At 42.8% G+C, this 14,804-nt stretch overlaps 2 long non-coding RNA genes across 2 annotated transcripts in view; one reads left to right on the top strand and one right to left on the bottom strand.

The window, feature by feature from the left end:
* Positions 1-14,804, top strand: part of LOC144770418 (uncharacterized) — a 361,721-nt gene that overhangs the window by 100,604 nt on the left and 246,313 nt on the right. The gene's annotated exons all lie outside the window — the stretch shown is intronic.
* The window catches only part of LOC144770417 (uncharacterized), a 177,593-nt gene that overhangs the window by 161,484 nt on the left and 1,305 nt on the right, over positions 1-14,804 (bottom strand). Inside the window, exon 2 of the long non-coding RNA XR_013598885.1 lies at positions 14,112-14,213. This is a non-coding gene — a long non-coding RNA (uncharacterized LOC144770417). The remainder of the gene's footprint in view (positions 1-14,111; positions 14,214-14,804) is intronic.

Genomic DNA, 14,804 nt, shown 5'->3' with positions numbered 1-14,804 from the left:
GAAAGGGATTGTGCACTCATTTTATTGTCTAGGAGAGTGAGTAAAGTTTGATACAAACAGTATTGTTAGAGGACAAAGTTTGTTAGGCCCTTACTTGCAGAAGTCAAGTGGGGATTGAGACTGCCTGTCTCCTTGGAAATTCTGAATAGAGGAGCAACTTCCAACTCCTTGGCCAGCAAACCTTGTCTGAGGTTGCTGGGACCTTATATAGTCTGCTCTTGGTTGGTACATGTGAACACTGATTGGTGGTTGTATCTGGTGTTTCTATTGGATTAGGGTTAGTACATTGTTTGGGTATTTGAGAGTTCTGATTGGTTTCTGGATCTGTGATTCAATCAATGTAGGGTTGGGACTAGGGCTAGGGTTAGATTTTATAGTGGAAGTAGGGACTAGGGCTTCCTGTGTGATTGGTTGATGGACTAGGGTTGGGACTAGGGCTAAGGCTAGGCTTTCTATTGGAAGTAGGGACTACGGTTTCCTGTGTCATTGGTTGCTGGGACTAGGGCTGAGACTACTGCTAGGGCTAGGGCCCCTATTGGATGTAGAGATTAGGGTTTTTTAACCTGATTGAGTGCTTGGACAAGGGTTAAGATTGGCTATGAGGTCCTGGTCTCCTATTGGTTCTAGATTTTAGGGCTAGTGTTGTGATTGGATAGTGTTAGGGCTAGAGTTCCCATTGGCTGAAGGGGTCACCTGACTACTAAGGTTATAAAAGGCCAAGGCTTAGGGTGTCTCAGCCCAGGTGTTGAGATTAAGGGCTTAGAGGACAAAGGCAGTTGCTTGTTTGAGCTTGTTTGAAACTGGTCGGGACCAGGGCAAGAAATGCTGCCATTTTTCTCTTTCAGTAATACCCACCCCACACCATCCACATCTACAAACAGAGTAACACACTCACACCAAATATACACCACACACTTACTACAAACAAACCCTATGCACAAATAAATGTACCAGCATACACTGCAAAACCACACAAACCACATCTATATACCCTTCTATCCCAGCTACCACACATGTCCACCATTACCTACAAACAGTACACAACTCTATCCAATACCACTAATCAATGCACTCATCACCAATAGAACCAAAATCCATACCATACTTAACTACAACCCATCCAGACACAAACTCCCCTCTCTAATTACTCCTAACAGACCCACTTTTATCCTTAACAAACCCATACTCAGCCTTCTATCATTTATCCCCCTCTTCTTTCTACCACAATAACACAACAACACAATACTTACATGCCACAGCACCACACATTTTAACTCTTGCAGCAAACAGGTCTAAAGTAAACAGTCTTAAATCTACTTCATCCCTTCCTACACATGACATACACTCTACTCACAAACATCACCACCCCCTTTACCTTACAAATTCCACTTGCAAGCAATAGTATACAAACAAATCCACATGATAAAACAAATACATCTACACCTCTTTTCACTACTCCTCAAAACCAAAACATGTCACACATCAGCACAACAAAATCTCTCAAGTACAACACCTCATACTACCTACAGTCACAAAATGCAATCATACACCCACCTTTCAAACTACGCAAAAGAACAAACTCCAATGCCGAGCTTTCTCTCTTCCACCACACCTAACACACATACAGCAACACAGCAACTCTCTTCCCAACAACCTCTCATCCGTTGGCCAAGTTAGAAGCTCACTACATGACCCAAATACTGCACCACCACCACTGACTCATACACCTTCTGCCCTAAGCATACGCAACCAATATAAGCAACGTGCCACGCATCACAACTTTGCTTCTTGATGTCTACTGCAAAACAAGGTTACACCACAAACGCAACACAGTGCACCAACTCACTCTCAAACACCATCTCCACCACCTATGCACGCAGACCCATCAAAATGCCTTCTTAGCCTGCTGGGCGAAGAACACATTACAGAACAGCTACACGATTGCTATCCTAATACAGATAATACCAGCACTAAAAACACACTTGCTACTAACCTTCACCATACTGATCCCTCTTCTACAAAACAAAGTCTCACTGTCACCAAAGCACATTCTCTACACTGTCTACTAATAAATGCTCGATCACTCTCTAAAAACACACATCACATCTACGACCTTCTCGCCGCAAAACCAGACAAACTATTATAACTGAATCATGGTTGGGAGATTATATGGCTTAAGTCCTACATGAAACCATTCCTCTAGGCTATCAAACGATCACCCAAAATCATATAGGCAAAAAAAAGAGGTGGTCTAGCTATTGTGTTCAGGCAAACATTACATATCACTAAAGTTGACGTTATCTCCATAAAGAATTGTGAGGCTCTTCTCACAAGATGCAATCCTACACCGTCTTCCTTTTGTAACTTCCTGCTCCTTTACAGACCTCCACCTAGCAAGGCGACATTCCCAGACACACATCTAGACATGGTTTCAAACCTGATAAGAATACACTCGAACCTATGCGTTCTGGGTGACCTCAACATTTGGTTTGACAAACCCAATATGACCCATCCAAAAGCAATAATCACTGGCATAGACACACCTAACCTGCATCAGATTGTCCACAAACCCACACACATTGCTGGACATATTGTAAATGTCATTTTTGTTAATACTGAACTAGTAACCTTTCAAACTATAACTCCGGTCACATGGTCAGACCACCATTTGCTGGGAAACATCCTTTACAACGCAACTTTTACCACGCAGTGCCTTTACAACGCAGGTTTTACAACGAAAACCATTACAACGCATTGCGCTGGGGGGCGCTCTAGGATAGGGAATAGATTTAATTTACTATCCAACACCTTCCCTAGTGTCCACGGGGACTGGAGTTGGAATAGTAAATTAAACTATTCACTATCCAGCACCCCAAAGCGCTATGCGTTGTAATGGTATGCGTTGTAAAAACTGCGTTGTAACAGCATGCGTGGTAAAAGCATGCGTTGTAACATCATACATCCCCATTTGCTTGCTTTCCAACATAAAACAGCAATAGGCGACTCACCTAAAACCACCTTATGTGCATCCACCCAAGGACTGTGGAACAAACTCAATTTGGAACACTTAGAAACACAACTAACATGCAGTACAGATCTGGAAACAATACATTCTATTAAAAAACGATAGGAGTGGCCACAGGAAACTTTTGATATTCTGATAGCACTCAAAACCATACAACAGAACAAAAGAAAACAAGCACCTTGTAGAAATACAGAGATAAAAGACATACAACTACAAATTAGAAAGCTGCAACATGCCTGGCTCAAAACAAAAAATAAACAAGACAAACTTCACCTACAGAAATTAACAGATATACAAGACAGCTATCAAAAAAGCAAAGAAAGGGTACTATTCAGACAGAATTCAAAATACTAAATGTTAAAATAAAGAATTCTATAAAATACCTAATGAATTTCGTAAAACGAATTGCCTCGAAGGAACTCATCCAGTTACTCAAGATTTCACAGACAAACTGGCAAATCATTACACGGACAAAGCAGACACGTTGGACTCGTAGTTAAAACAGAAACACAGCACCAGCACTAACACTTTTACAAAACAACATTCCAAGAATACTTTAACTCAGCCTCTCTCTTCCTTCCAACACATTCCACACAATGAATTTATGGACCTGTTCAAAGCAAGCAGGGCTGCCGCCAGTCTTTCTGCCCCATGTCCACCACAAACTTTCAACACAATTCTCTGCTGCCACTCCAGTAAGAAGAATCATCAACAATTCCTTAACTACTGGAATATTTCCAGAAGAACTCAAAACTCATACATATGCCCTTTACTGAAGAAAATAAAGTTGGACCGCCTAAACCCTGACAACTGCAGACCCATTACAAACGGACCTTTCCTGGGCAAACTGATAGAAGGAGCAGCGTTCACCCAGATGTCACAATTCATTGAAGACAATGCCATACTTTCAGGTTTCCAAACAGGATTCCGTATAGGAAGAGGCACAAATTCTGCTCTCCTTACCATCTGGGATGACCTGAAGAACACAATTGACTGTAACTCCTCTTGGACCTCTCGGCTGCCTTTGACACGGTTGACCATGACACTGATACAAAGACTCTACAAAACCAGCATAGAGGGGACTGCTTTGGACTGGATCACGTCCTACCTTCGAAACAGAACTAATGTCATCCATACCCCACCTTTCTCATCCAAACCATACTCCACAAAAGCTAGGGTCCCACAAGGCTCCACCATCTTGCCCAGACTTTTCAACATCTACATGAAGTCATCACTGGGACTGATCAATCAATTTCAACTCAAGTTCTATAACAATGCAGATGACATGCAAATACTCCTTCAACTGGAATGCCCTAAAGACATTGGAATCTTGCCAATTTTCAGTTGCCTCAGAGCCATGGATCAATGGATGACTTGGAGCCATCTGAAACTGAATGCTTCCAAAACGGAAATACTCATGTGTGGCGATTTGAAACAATATGACCCGCTTGCCGCCTGACCTGTTGACCTGTTGAACTGAAATCACCGCCTAAAGTATCAAAGGAAGTAAGAAACCTTGGGGAGCCTGTGTGTCAGAGGACGCTGCTGGAAAGGTGACTGCAAGTCCCAGGGGGCTCGTGTACCGCCCGCACCTGTGCCTGCTGAGGACGCCACAAAACTTCTTGCTGCTCCAGCTTCGCGGGAGCCGCTGCGCCTGTGTGTGAGAGGACGCTGCTGGAAAGGGGACTGCAAGTCCCAGGGGGCTTGTGTACTGCCTGCACCGGTGCCTGCTCTATCCCGCTGAGGACGCCTATTTAGTACATTGCCACACCCGCTTCGCGGAACGAGCGCGGGCATGCGCCAGGCAAAGCCTGGGCCAAGGGCTGGCCCATTTGAGCCCGTCGGAGCCCGGACGAGGCCGGCCCCATCTCTAAATCTCCTCATCGTCCAAGGTCAGTCCGGATAACACTTATATAACCCAGTAATAATATCTTTGCTCGTTGTTGATTGCCTGGGTAAGGAATTCATAGGTATATCAAGATGAGCAGACGTGAAGGGAAGAGGCCAGGCGCCCCTCATGGTGGTAGTGTGGTGGGGACGCTCGATCAGTTCATACTAAGGGCCACTTCAGTCTTGGACAAGGAGATTCAGATGACGGAGCGTCGGTTATCTTTGGACCCGCTTTTAAATAAGAGATCGTCTCTAGGCACAATAATTACAGCATGTTCACCAGTTCATTTAGCTGCGAATTCCATCATACCCTCGAGTTATATTGAGGAGAGCGCTGATTTGCCTAATTCCCCCGGGCTAACAGAGGACTCTGTAAATTTGCCACATGCCCTAATTAACACTGCTGCCTGCAAGACCACACGAGCATCTACTAGGTCCTCGATCAAAAATAATATCACTACATCCGATCTAGCAGTGAAAAGGAAGCGGGGAGGAGGCCCACAAAGGCCCTGTACTGCAAAAGTGGCTAAAGTGGCTAGGCAAAATAAAACTCGACGTCGTGTTATAGCTGATGAGGACTGTACTTCCGATAATGCCGTTCCAGTTGGTTTGGATTCTAATCCTGTCTCCACGGGTGGTTTTAACTTGAACTGCGACCACAAACTGTGGAGGAGACTCGAGAGTACATTAACAACCCTGCTAACTCCCATTACACATAGATTGGCTAGGGTAGAAGAACGATTGGACAATTACGAATCCCTGGTCAAGAATTGATTCTCTGCCCTCGAGGGTCATCTTGCTCAACCTAAGAAAACTGCCACGAATATAAACAATAACCAGGGAATATGGTGACTTCCTCGAACGTACTGAGAATATAGTGCTCAAGTTTAACAACTACTAAACCAGCTGTCGCGCGGATACCAACTAATTTAGCCCCAGTAACATCTACAAAGGCAGCTGCAGTCCCCAGGTTTGATGATGACCCAGGGAATCAATCCTCACTTCGGGTGATTGCAGAGATACAACAGTTGCAACAAGTGTTAATAACTGTAAAGTCAGCCCCCTGGATCCACAAGCTTGTATACCCAATGGGACAGATGGACTGAGAAGTTCGGGATACAATATTGCACAATCCAAAACCCTAGTTTTTAATTTGCCCCGGCTGCAACCCCTTTAGTAGTTGTTTTGAAAAATGTCCCATCTCTGCGGAAAACTCCGTCTGAAACCACAGACCAATTATTGTGTAAAGTTTTGCATTGGTTTAATATTCGACTTAGGGAGGTTGGGTTTTGGGAGGAGGGCATTGACAGATTTATGATTATGGCCAGACGGATATCGTGGATTGGTCCTTCTAGGAAGGAAGGGCTAGGCGATTGTGTTGTTGGGAATTTTAATAACATGCACATAACAAAATTCTTGCTGGACAACATTTGTGGGATGAAGGGTAGATTAATGGATAGGGTGTCCATTGTACCATTAGGGTACTTTTACAAACCAGGGCCCACTTAAAGTAATGGTTCGAATGCCCATAGATCGACAGGCGACCATGGGGACCTTATGGAACAGCTAATAGAACGCATGAGGTCCCCTTGTCCAATAGATTTGCCCCGTTATCCGATTTGGATTCATGTGAATGACCACTACCACCTACCCCGGCCCTGGTATCAAGTTATGCTTGCTTCCCTATTGCTGATCTAGATCTGGTGAGTAGAACCCATGGTTTGGAGGCTAAGAATCAGCCCAAGGGCTTGTCACCAGCACAGGTTAACCATGGGAGCTCGCATCACCCCGTATTTTCTGTAATATCATGGAACATCGCTGGTTTGCTTCATAAGACCATGTCCTCTGATTGGTCGAGCTTTGTAGAGGGGTAAGATTGTATTGTCTTACAGGAGACTTGGTCTTTAGATACGATCTGCCACCCAGGCTATTTGGCCTATGGTAAGGCGGCAATCGCAAATATAAAAGGGAGACTTAGTGGGGGATTGACCATATGGGTCAAGCAACAGGCAACGCTTCAAATTAAGGTACTGCCAATAGACAATCCCTATATCCTTCCTATCAAGATCTGTTCAAAGGGTGAGCCGGACCTTATATTAATTAATGTCTATGCGAGAGGCTTACCGGGTGGGAAAGCCTCCCCAATTATCGCCCACATAGACACATTCATGGACGGTTTGGATGGCTCAAGTGTTCTGGTTATTGTAGGTGACTTTAACTGTACATTCGAGTCATTAGGCATAGATGACTGTAGCCTTATTATGGAGGAGAACCAGAATTGGGGGGGTACCTCTCCTCTCACTGACACCAACCAAAAAATGGACTGAGGCGGCGCTCTGATTGAAAAGCCTATCCCTAGGGCATGGGATTAGAGCTATTAATTGGGGAACCCCCGCTGATGCGGAAGGTTGCGTCACATTTTCCAATGGGATCAGAAGTAGTAGGATTGATTACATTTTTATAAGTTTAGAACTCTGGGATAGACTGGTGGATATGGTGGTCTACCACAGACCGGAGAGTGATCATGACCCATTACTACTGACCCTAACTAGGATCGGTTCGGATCCCCCAGTGGTTGACATTGCTTCAATGGTAGGTGAGGTGATCATGTCTCAAGACTGCCGCCAGCTAAAATGGGCAGTGATTTCAGAGGATGAAGGGTTACAAATGCAGTTTAGGTCATCCACTGAAGAGACTCTTGCAATAATGGGTTCTATCGATATCAATGGTAACTGTCCCGTAGACCTTATGAAGGCCCATGAGGATCATTTTCCAAAATTGAAGACATTGTTTACAAAAATTAGGAAGCCGTTTAAGACTCCTCTCAAAAAATTGTCCAAGTGGTATAATGAGGCTTGTGGTGCTGCATTCCGGCGCCTCTCAAATGCAATTAAGATGGGAGTTCATCAACAGGTTAAAGTAGCAAGAGCTAATTATAAGGAAGTACAACTGAAGGCGAAGAAAGACTATGATGAGGACAGATGGGTTAGTCTGACTAATGGAGAAGTGTGGCTCAATGGTTAGAGCGGCAGACCCTGATGCAGAGGTCTAGCCCGGGACCAGGGTTCAATTCCCCGCCTCGGCGGGTCTTGGGCTAAAAATTCCACAGACCTGATAATTCTCGCCTCAGTGCCTATTCCAATCATGGAGTCCCACTCTGCAACTCTGGGCAATAGCTTGCTTAATCTCCACAACGGCCCCCACAACGCTAAGGATGCCTGGCCTCCACCTTGGGGGTGCCCAGGAGTGGACACCTCACAGGGAAAGCCAGGATGGGTTCCACATCGGTATTCGTACAAGCACCTTGAGACCCTTGCGGGTGAGTAGTGCGCTATACAAGTATCAATTTACAATTTACAAGTATCAATTTACATTCTTTACATGCCTCTAATGGTAAGAATTGGATCAAATTTTGGAGACTGGTTAAATGAGGCAGTCATACGACTGGAACCATACCTGTTAACAACGTTCCCCCGAGCTTTGGGTCCAGTATTTCCAAGGCCAATTTGCTTCGCCACTCAGCAATGGCACTAAGTACATTGAGATCAATGCAGAGGCAGTCTTACTATTCAATAAAGGAGAGATAGATAGAGTTCTGGAAAGGGTCCCTGCAGGAAGGTCTCCTGTTCCAGATTGTATTCCGGCCGACCTTTATAAACAAGATAGGAACATCTGGATTGAATATATTTGTATCATCGTTAATACTATTGCTAGAGGTGCACCAATACCTGATACTTGGCGAGGGGCAGAAATGTTTCCCATATATAAAAAGGGAGACCGTGTCAGTCCCAGCAATTATAGGCCGATCAGCCTAATTGATACCTTACAAAAAATTGATGCGAGACTAGTATTAGGTAGAGTTAATGAGTGGATTATAGATCAGAATGTTTTTTCTACCTATCAAGCGGGTTTTCGACCTCACGTCAGTACCATTGATCAAGTCTTTCACTTTACGATGATTTATTGGTCTACAGTGATTTTAGCGGGGGAACTCTGTATGCAGCTTTTCTTGACTCAAAATCATCATTTGACTTAGTACCTCGCTATAAGCTGTGGGATTCAATAAAGGAGGCCGGGATGCCCCTAGAAATCCTTAGTTTTATCATTAAATTACATGAGGCTAATTATGCCCAAGTAAGGTGGGGGTAGCAGGATGAATTATCTGACCGCTTCTCAGTCAATAAAGGTGTGAGGCAAGGGTGTGTCTTCGCTCCTACCCTGTTCTCCCTATTTATAAATAAGGTTATCGCATACTATTCCAATTTTCCAACTGATGCTCCATCTCTTGACGGATCAAGGGTTCCATTATTCATGTTTGCAGACGATACGTTAATCTTGTCTAAAACTCAGGTTGGTCTGCAACGTGCCCTTGATCAATTTATAGTTTTCTGCACTGACCATGAACTTGCAGTGAATGTTGATAAAACCAAGTTCATGGTACTGCATAAACATAAATGTATTAAAGGCAGAGTTGCAATGGATAAGGTATCACTAGATCAAACCGATACTTTACCTATCTAGGGGTAACAATGGGTAGGAAGGTGAATTGGGCCCCTCAACTTGATGTATTGATTCTTAGGCACAATCAGCTAAATGGAGCCCAATTAAAAGAACATTGATTGTCTTATACCAAGCCTATAGGGCCAGCTGTAGCAATTTATAATGGGAAAATCAGAGCCTCTATTATCTATGGCGCTGAACTTTGGGGGTTTGAAAACCTATTACCCATTGTTCAAGCGCAAAACAAGTTTTTACGAACCCTGACTGCCCTCCCCCAATCAACACCTATTAGGTCTCTGCTTTTAGACCTAGATTGTACTTCCTTTGATGAGGCAGCAGGTTTTAGACCCCTAGCCTATTGGCGGAGACTTTGGACCACTCCAGTACTGACACCCTACGCTAATGCATTGATGCATGTTAGAATGCTGACTTATCTTCTAAAATTAAATGGTTACAGAAGATAAAGTACAATTTGCACGAAATGGGCCTTAGCCACTTGTGGGATGACCAGCTGGGAACTCATTTCCAAGTAAAAATTACTTACTGGGACAAAATAACTAAGAAGATCCTGTCAAAGGCGAGCAGTACTTCGCTTACAGGTATTTTCTTTGACCATAAGTTTGTAACGAAAGTAGAACCATACTGGAACTTGATTACGAAATGTGGAGATAAGAAATTATATCACCAATTCTGTGTGGGTAGTCTCCCATTAAGACCTTTCATTGCAAAATGGAACAAGGCCACGAACATTAATTGCCCGTTCTGTTATACTTGGGAAGAGTCAATAACCCATGTATTGTTTGTGTGCCCGGTTTACAAGAGCGCTCGCTGCAGGTGGCTCAAGCCATTGGCTCTAGATATTGTTTGACAGTCATGCGCATTCTTTTAACGAACACTCGTGCAGATATTATCATTGCCATAGCAACATTTTTGAGTTGGTCATGGGCATTGAGGAGGAAAAAACTGGAGGCCGATGAGGAATTAGACTTAGCTATTGAGTGTGTTAACACAAATAGCTCTCCCATCAAAGAGTAACTGCAGGGAAATGCTATATATGATTTGATTTTACCATTTTTCAATTTTTTTTATTTTAAATTATCTGTCAGGAATTCGATAATGCTTGATATTAAACTTTGTATGAAATGTATGTTTTATGGTGGTAACCTTTTTTACTGGCACTTTTATGTATGTATTGTGTCTTTTATGATTGTAAATTATCAAATAAAGACTATTGAACTGAACTGAACTGAAACCTTAGAATGACCATGGACTCCAAGCTATTGATGAATGCTCAAGTGGACAAACTAGCAAGATCAAGCTTTGTTACTATAAAAACTCTGCAACTAATCTTCCCCCATTTGGGAATTCCACACAAGGGCCAAGCTACCATCTCCCTTGTTCTGTCCATACTCGATTACACCAATAGCCTCTACCACGGATCACCTTTAACAACTATGAAAATACTAGAACGGATTCAGAACTCGACTGCCAGACTGCTCTTGCATATCAAACCGCAAGACAACATCTCCCCTGCCTTTAAAGTCCTGCATTGGTTACAGGTTGCCAGAAAATCCACGTTCAAGCTGCTTTGTATCACCCTCAAAGCGATACATGGAATGGGACCGCTCTTCATCAGGAATAAAATCACCAAACACATTCATCATAGGAACCTTCGCTCTAGAGTGGCACCTCGCTTCAAAATCACAAGATACAGGAAAAAAACATGCGTGGCACATCCTTCTCTGTTCAAGCAGCCAAAATATGGAACTATTTACCCCCCAACATGAGATCCACCGGAAAGCACCTTATCTTCAGAAAACGACTCAAGAATTGGCTCTTCCCCACATAAGCACAATACGCAAACAAAAATATACAGCATATTCCTCAGTATATAAGCATTTATTTGTACTATAGATATGTACCTATATGTGTGTATTGCTTTGTATAAACATGTAGAATAGTTGTTTAAAAAAAAAATTTTTTTTTAAGTACAACACTTGAAAACCAGAGTTTATCGAATGCATCTGCAAACTACTTATACTTACTCCCTTTATGCATTTTTATACCTTCCATGTGCTTGGATCTATATATATTTCTTACTTTCCTCCCCCACAAAAAAGCATATTCAATGCACTACCCTATTTCTCACCCTATACGACTATCAATATCTTCAATCTACATATACTTCTTATGATCGTCTCGCAGTACAAACACTGTAATGTTCTGTAACTATGTTCCGCCTTCTTCAAAGGTGTTTTAAGTTATTGCAGGTTATTAGAAAGACGTCACAAATAGTTACAATCTAGCCTATGAAGTCGAAAGCCGTGTGTCCTCTTGTTGCAGAAGATGCTTATATGAAAGTATCTGGTCAAACTTTCGCCAAGTGAACCACACATTTAGTTAGTGAAGAATGCAACATTTTGCAGGAAAGCAGGCTCTCTAGAACAGCACAACTCTCATGTCCTCCTGATGACAATGTTGGTTATACTTAAAGGATCCTTTAAGTCATGTTTATATATGAAAAGATGGAATGTCTATCAATAAAAATGGTTCATCTATCGAGCCTTTGTAGACTTAAAGAACACTTTAATTCAATATTCTGGAGTTCTCTAGAAATCGAGACCTGGTGTCAGAAATTGGGTTATTGATTGAGAGGGGTGGAAGCCCCACTCAGGCAACACTCTGTATTCATGTCAAAGTGAACCAAAAAAATCACTAAATTAACGTGTGCTTAACCTCTGGTAGTTTGGCACAAAATAAGTCAGGCTTAACATAGAGTCAATGTGTAAAACATTTTTGACAGCACTAAAACAGCAATTTAGAGTACACGTTAATGAATAAAATGACACCAAAATAAATTAAGTCCAATCAGTAGAACCAGAGTAATGAATTTTTATAGTTTTTAGTCCAAAATATTGCCTAAAAGATCAAAGCGGCAAACACAGAGCAAAGTTAAGGCTGACCGCAATGGAACGTGGGTCAGATACACGAGTTGGATTGGGCCCGGTCTTGGCCTACAATTAAACTTTGACATTTTGAAAAAAAGTTACTGAGAAGGTAGAGTTCAGCGAGGCAAGGCAGCAGGTGGTCTCCGAGGAGGAGGAGGAGGCGTCGTTGTGGGGGAGCCTCTGTACAAGGTCATGGTGAAGATTTTTACCTTCAGACTTTGTCACCTTTTTGGAAGTCTAAAATCTGCAGCGGGATGAAGCTGCAGACTGCAACCAACAAGGGCTCCATGAGGCTGGATAACTTTGCTGAGAGTTTTTGCTGAACAGGTTTTGCTGCTCTGGAGAAGACAGTGACCGAAGCTACAGCGAAGTCAGTTGACTAGCGATACACAATCTCAATACTGTGGCGGCCGTCATGAATTTACGGCGTGTAGCTTGTTCCTGGTATGGTCGCACATACCAGGAACAAGCTACACGCCGTAAATTCATGACGGCCGCCACAGTATTGAGTACCAAGCTGGCAGATTAACTCGTTGCTTTTGCTTCAAGCAAGTTTTATAAGGAATTTCCCTTGACTAAGTGTGTATCTTCGTTCTAAAACTCCTCCAAGTTATATGCGGATGACCATAAATTAATAATTGGTCCCCTTCACTTCCTTGACAGATTGTCAACGCTCAAGTAAATTCTTTGTCCTGAAGATGACCGCTTAAAACAAGCAGCGGTCGAAACGCCGTCGACGCCTTTGTCTGGCCCAAATGTATTAAGGACACTGTGTTTATGTTCATGTTGTTCCTTTTATTATGTAAAGATTTCATGTGCCACGAGTCTGTTTTTTTGTTATATGTTTTTATGTACACCAGCATTGTTTCTCTTGAGCGTGAATTCTGAATTTTTTAATGTTTTTTAATGATTTTAAATAATAAACATCATTTGTGATATTGATTACGTTGTTTCATAGGCTTTTCCTTTACTCTTATTCTAATTTCTTGTACTATTCTTCTCTGAGTTAGACCACGTACAGCTAAGTAAGGTGGTTTTGCTTTCCCTGAACCTATTGTTTGATGTTATAACACTGCTTGTGGGCATTTTTGCCCAAGCGAGGGAACAGCCAAAGGCTTTTCAATCTGAAGAATGGTTAGGCAAGTCAGGAGGGGGTGCAATAATTTCACATGTTGGGTAAATATAATCCTCGGTGGGACATTTGAGGGGCACTACAATAGAGAGCTCTTCCATGGTCTCCACAAAGGGGCAGACAATTGTCTACACAAGCATATAGCATAATGGTCTCGGCGGGTATAGATGGGAGGGAAAGAAGAGGGGATATTAAAGAAGATGTGAAACCCTAGCATGTAAGTGGATTGAGGATTTCTCAGCCACTTCACAGGTGTACTTAATAACCAGTACTGCATTTGAATGGGCTCACATTGTAAAGAAATTATGTGAATACACAGGGGGCTGCCAGTGCCAGCTATACATAGTTACATGTCTGATTTGCTCTTGCAGGGCCTGTTTCATCAGCATGAGCCTTTGCTTTTTGTTGGTCTCTTTAATAGCCGAGATCCCCAAATACTTTAATTGACACTCACACACCTGAGCAGCCAAAGAAATCACGGTAACCTGCTGTTTGCCCCTTCTGCTCAATTGATACCTGTTTGGAAGAAACATGTACTTCAATCAGAGTTATCACCAGATAATCAATCACCAAGGGCCTCCTTTCACCCTACAGGGCTGCCTGACTTTCTACTCACTGCTCTGCCACAGCGCAGTTGGCTTGACATGTCCCTGCCCACAGGGCAGTCGAGCTTTGCTCCAGGGTTGCCTTTGTGCACGACCTCGCTAACCGGATGTATCTGAATTAATGGAAAAATAAAACATTATAAACCACCTTGTAGGGAACCAAATCACATGAAAACAATTTTAAGGAAAAACTCTTTCAAGGAAATACAAATAAATCGACAATTAAAGGAAACATTTTAAAGGACAGGTAATCTTAAGGAAACATCTAAAATTGCATTAAACCTGAGTGGAGTTTAGGACTAGTGAGGGTTTTTTGGGTTCAGGGGTGGGTATGTTTAGGGGTGATGAGAGTTTTTTAGGGGCCAGGATTGGGTGGAGGTCAGGCCAAGAAAAGGGTTTTAGGGTTCTAAGATGGGTGGAGTTTAGGGGTGGTGAGGGTTTTTTAGGTATCAGCAATGGGTGGAGTGTCGGGGTAGGGAATGATTTTTAGGGTTTACAGATGAGTGGAGTATAGGTGGTGAGGTGGTTTTAGAGTTCAGGGATAGGTGCATTGTAGGGCCGGTGAGTATTTTTAAGGTTTGGTGATGGGTAGAGGTTAGGGGTGGTAAAGAGTTGTTTTGGGTTCAGGATAGGGTGGAGGTTAGGAAGGTGAGGGTTTTTTAAGTATTAAGGGATGGGTGGTGTTCATATGTAAAAAGGGATTT

This window comes from Lissotriton helveticus, chromosome 7 (assembly GCF_964261635.1).
Source record: "Lissotriton helveticus chromosome 7, aLisHel1.1, whole genome shotgun sequence".
Taxonomy (NCBI): Eukaryota; Metazoa; Chordata; class Amphibia; order Caudata; family Salamandridae; genus Lissotriton; species Lissotriton helveticus.
Note: the sequence above shows the minus strand (reverse complement) of the source record. Positions and strands in the feature narration are given on the sequence as shown.